Below are 6,000 nucleotides of genomic sequence, written 5' to 3' on the forward strand. Positions count from 1 at the left end.
CCCCCACCAACCAAAACGATTGCATATTTGAACTCAGGGGAGGTTTATGAGTCGATCTGGGTTGGTAGTTCGTCTTCTCCTTCGTTGTTTTTGCGTTTTCAAATTTGCAGGTTCGGAGACGATGAACTCCAAGCAAAATTCGCAGCAAAATGCGTATGAAATTCCATAGCGAATTCCGCAGGAAAAAAGAGGAAGAAGGTGAATAGTACATGGGAGTCATTGATTGCACGCGTGGACGAGTCACGCGATGGGATTGGCCAGTCAACGCGGCCAGTTTCTCTCTCTCCTCCTTATTCGCTGGTCAAACGGCACGAGGATCCAGGCTGACTATTTTGTTTGAATATTCATAATGTTTTCTTTTTATATTTGTTTATTGATCCATGTTTTACTAACAGCAAATGCAGATAGAGCAATTGGCAAGGATACTGGTTTGGCATCATAGGGGATCCTGGATCGATTCCCAGCATGGCCAATTTTTTGGCTGTGTGTTTTTTGACTTGTTTTGATAGTTTTTTTTATTTAATTTCTTAAATTTAATTAATTAACTATTAACTAATCACCAATTTAACTTCACCATAAGTCTTAATTTTTTTTTATAAATAAAAGAACTAGTAATGTAGGCTTTGATAATTTTAATTGTTATATATATATATATATATATTTTTTTTTTATTAAGTTAATAGATTTAAGATAATTAATTAATTAAAATAAATCATAATTAATTTTTAATTTAGGAATTAATCAATTAATTTAATTAACCATCAATTATTTTTATTTTACCCTCGATTCTTCTCTCATCTCGAAATCCTTTGTATGGCGCATGTTTTGTTTATTTCGTTGTTTTTTCTTTAATTTGGGCATTAGAATGTATATAGGTCAAATGTAAATATTTAAAGGAGTCTTTTACTTTCCCGCACTTTTTGATTTTCGTACCTTATTATTATATTGTTTAGATGTATGATAGGTTTGTGTTATAAGACTAAAAACAAATCGTAGTTGACTTTAACTCAAGATTAAATATAAACGAATACAACACACTTTGCACGCACTCACCCCTAGGGTACGCCCCTCTTGGTTGCCTTACGAATAAAGGTCGTGTCCCTCGAGTATAGAGGTATCTAAAGCAAATGTCCCTCGATTAAAAAATCATCACAAAGATCATAAGTCCCTCGATGCCCCATCGATGTTGCCTACGAATATATGATCTTGTCCCTCGATTGTTGCCTACGGAAAGTGATGATCGTCCCTTCGAAATTGCTAAGGGTACCTCTACCTGTTGCCTTCAAACCACCTCGATGACCCTTCGATGACCCGCACGTCCAATAAAACAAGGATTTCCTACTTCTGTATAGTATGGATAATCCTGGGAATCGTAAAAAGCATAGAAAAAGACCAGTTAATTAGGGTAGTTCTCGTAACCTGCCTAGCTCAATAAAATCATCTTTTCAAAAACTTTTTCAAAGGCGAAGGCTACGCATTTACGCTAAAGTCCTTACGTCCCTTTTCAATTCAAAACAAACAAAACATGAGCTAAGCAAGTTAAGAGCCCGTAGATAACTACGGATGAAAAGGGTGCTTGCACCTTCCCTTTTCATAACTTACCCCCCGAGCCCATTTTCTTTCAAAAAGGTCTTTTTCTGTACTTTTTACCTTTCCTAAAATTGGACAAAATAAAAGTCGGTGGCGACTCATGCTCACCGCAACATTGTTGCTTATAAAAATAAAAGTCAGTTCACCGTGTTACACAAGGGTAGACCGAATGGAAGAAAATGAGTCTCTGATTGTGGAAATTATCCAAGGAAGTATGCCTTAAATGGAAAAGATAAAAAATAAATTAAGAGAGGGCTTCTGGGATTTGTGCTCGACTCATAATTGAAACACCCTTATGTATGCCCATGACCCCTGATGAAGCTAGGAAGGAGCAACTTTTAAATATTTTAGGATGACTACCTCAAATTCATAAAAAGGTAGTCAAAGTCCCATCCTAGTAAACATGCATTCATAAAATGAGACCATGCAGTTATCTAAAGCACTACATATCATCTTTTTCCCCGACATTGGGAGAGCTAACCACTCAAAGGGATCACCATCCATAATGTCGAACGCATCTATAACAGTCTCAATATTCAAATCCAATGAAGTGCCCATTACTTTCGCATCCACCCAATTATATTCCGACGCAGTTGGCCGACTTCAGAGGTTAAAAAAGGCCAGCTCATCATCGTCGCTAGGCTTGCAACCATCGTTATGCAGGTGAAGCTAAATGTAATCTTTAGCGCATTCCCTCCTTTGTAAATTGGCTTGTACCTCTTCTTCCAACAAGACATAAGGGGCGTAGGTAATTCAACGAATTTCGTTCCTCCACCTACATTTAATATAATGGCGTCTAATGTAACACCCGTATAATTTTAATATTAATTTAATTGGAATATTGAATTGATAATTAGAATTATAAAGATTTTGTGAAAATAATGAATAAATAATGGTTTATGGTATTTGGGCCATATGAGTAAATAGTAAAAGGGGGAGGGCGATTTTATAATCCTTTTACTAAATTATTATTATTTTTCATAAAACAATTGGATTTGGGAAGGAAGAAAGAACGTGAAAGAACAGAGGTTTGGAACGAGGAACGTGAAGGAGAACTGTAGAGGGAGAGATCAAGGATCAAGAACAATTGTCTAAGGTAAGGGGAGACTCTCCATTTAACCTCTATTATCGTGTTATGGATAGTGATGTCGATTAGGAGTATTGTTTGGATAATTGATTCTGTATTCATGGGTTTTCTGTTGTGTTCATCATTTAGATTGGATCTGTGGCTATTAAATCCCTAATAACTGAATAGATTTAGGGTATGATGAATGAATTCGATCATAGAATCATATACTGTGATTGTTGGGTGAATTGTGTGATGTTATTATGTGAAATTTTCTGGTTTTGAAACCCAAATCGCAGGCTGTACAGGTGAAATCGCGAGGAAGACGAATGGGTAAGTTACAGGTTTCTGTGAACTGCTGCCCATTTGCGTATGATACGCGTACGGTACGCGTATGGAGGGGATGATACGCGTATGATACGCTCCCCAAGTGTGCATCAGGTTGCACCATCTGCTCATACGCGTATGGTACGCGTATGGTGACTGGCAGGTACGCGTATGGCAGGCTGATACGCGTATGCTTGTGTTTTGTGTGGAAATGTGGTTCTGCCCATACGCGTATGATACGCGTATGGTGTGTGTTTTTGTGAAATTCTGGCTCTGCTGGTACGCGTATGGTACGCGTATGGCCAGCGTGACTTGCAAAGTTTTGCTGTTTTGTGATTTTAGGAGTTCGGTGATGAGTAACTTTTAAAATGCTGATCTGTTTGGAATGACGTTTGATTTATGATGATTAGAATGAAATAAATCGTATGATTGATTGATATATGATTTTATTTGAATGATGCAATTGTACATATATTTGAACATACTTGATGATGATGATGTATGATGATGTATGAGTAAAGATGATGCTACTCATAGTGAGATGATGATGTTGGTATGTTATATATATGTGTTTGCATGCATTCATAATCATAGTTGAGGGCTGTATCCTAAAGATGAGAGGATGCAGTGAAGGGCAGGATTCCCATTGTGTGGAATCTATGCTGGCAGGGCCGTATCTGGATGATGATAGATCGGTCGGTGGATGATGTCCACTGGTGATGTTGGTACCACATGCATAGTGTCAGTTTCATACATGTGCATGATTGTTTATAACATGATTATATATGTTATATGATGACTTGTCTGTTTATCGGTGGATGTGTGGCTGATGATTGTCTGAATATGAAACAATTGGGTGAATGATATAACTATGAAATGTTATTATTTATGATGCAATAACATCGGTTAACTGTGATGAGACTCACCCTTACTTGTTGTCATTTTCAGATTGAGGTTAGCGGCGCGACTTGGTGAGGATTAGCTCATAAGTCGGTTTTTAGTTATAGTGTCGGTGTCATGCTCTGGTAGATGTAACACTGGGAACGCGTTGTTTTGGGTTTGATTATAACTCTATTTTGTTTTGTTATTTGAAGTCTTATACATTAATGATGGATGTTTGACTTGACGAAGTATTTCCGCTGTGTAAAACATGAATTGATTAATGAGTTATGATATCAGGTGTTTTCAGTGAATGCATGATCTATACTGACGCGTGTTTTATTATTTATGTAATTGTGATGCCTCTCTACATGTTTACTCTGATTAATAATTGTTTAAATGCCGCGGGTTATTAGAGGGGTGTTACAATAGTGGTATCAGAGCATAGTCGGTCGTTGTGACCAAAGTCTTAGTGTCAGTGTCAGTCCTTCCGTGTATGCGACTAATACGAGTTATTCGTCGATACTTTTGTTCTGACTGGATTGTTTGTGTTAAGCAGAACAATGGCTGGAAGAGGAGGAAGAAACGATGATGCTATCGCTGAGGCTCTGGGCATGATTGCTGGTGTGCTGGGAGGGAATGCCAATGGAGCTGCGATTGGTGCTGACAGACAACTGAACAGTTTTCATAGGAACAATCCTCCATTGTTCAAGGGCAGGCATAATCCTGAAGGTGCTCAGAAATGGCTTAAGGAGATCGAGAGGATTTTCAGAGTCATTGACTGTGCTGAGGATCTCAAGGTGAGGTATGGCACTCACATGTTATCTGAGGAGGCTGATGACTGGTGGATGTCAACCAGAACTGAGCTAGATGCTGGTGGTACAGCAATTACCTGGACTGTATTCAGGAGGGAATTTCTGAGGAGGTATTTTCCTGAAGATGTCAGAGGCAGAAAGGAAGTTGAATTTTTGGCACTGGTTCAAGGCAATATGTCAGTACCGGAGTATGCGGCCAAGTTTGTGGAACTGGCAAGGTACTATGTGCACTACAATGATGATGAAGCCAGTGAGTTCTGGAAATGTGTCAAATTTGAGAATGGTCTTCGTGATGAGATCAAGCAGGGTATCAGGTACCAGAGAATCCGGAGGTTTGTTGATCTGGTAGATTGTAGCAGGATTTTTGAAGAAGATAACATCAAGCTGAGGTCATCTCACTCTCGCGAGTTGGTTGACAGAAAAGGGAAGAAACATATGGATAGAGGTAAGCCATATGGTAGAGGTAAACCTGCTGATTGGAAGAAACCCAGTGGGGGAGATTCCAGTGCTCGTATCAGATGTTACAATTGTGGTGAGATGGGACATCGTAGGAATGAGTGTAAGCTTGATCAGAAGAAGTGTTACAAGTGTGACCAAGTGGGTCATATTGCTGCTGACTGCAAGAAGAGGGTTGTGACTTGTTACAACTGCGGAGAAGAGGGTCACATCAGTCCTAATTGTCCTAAGCCAAAGAAGAACCAATCGGGAGGAAAGGTTTTTGCTTTGACCGGGTCAGAGACTACTCCAGAGGACAGGTTGATTAAAGGTACGTGTTTCATTCATGGCACACCTTTAGTTGCAATTATTGATACTGGAGCAACTCACTCTTTTATTTCTTTGGATTGTGCTATGAGGTTGAATCTTGAGATATCTGACATAAATGGAAGTATGGTTATTGACACTCCTGCGTCGGGTTCAGTAACTACTTCGTCTGCATGCTTGAATTGTCCGGTTGATATCTTTGGTAGAGAATTCGGGATGGACTTAGTGTTCCTTCCGTTGAAACAACTCGATGTAATCCTGGGAATGAACTGGTTGGAATTCAACCGTGTTCATATCAACTGTTTTGCGAAGACGGTGATTTTTCCTGAAGAGGTTAGTTCTGATGGTCTGGAAATGACAGCTAGACAGGTGAATGAGGCTATCGGAGATGGTGCAACAGTGTTTATGTTGTTTGCATTGATGAATGTGAAGGAGAAAGTGGAGAGTAGCGAATTGCCTGTTGTGTGTGAGTTCCCAGAAGTTTTTCCAGAAGATGTGAATGAATTGCCACCGGAAAGAGAAGTGGAGTTTTCTATTGATTTGGTTCCGGGAACTAGTCCA

The sequence above is a fragment of the Vicia villosa genome, linkage group LG6, assembly GCF_029867415.1.
Source record: "Vicia villosa cultivar HV-30 ecotype Madison, WI linkage group LG6, Vvil1.0, whole genome shotgun sequence".
Lineage (NCBI taxonomy): Eukaryota > Viridiplantae > Streptophyta > Magnoliopsida > Fabales > Fabaceae > Vicia > Vicia villosa.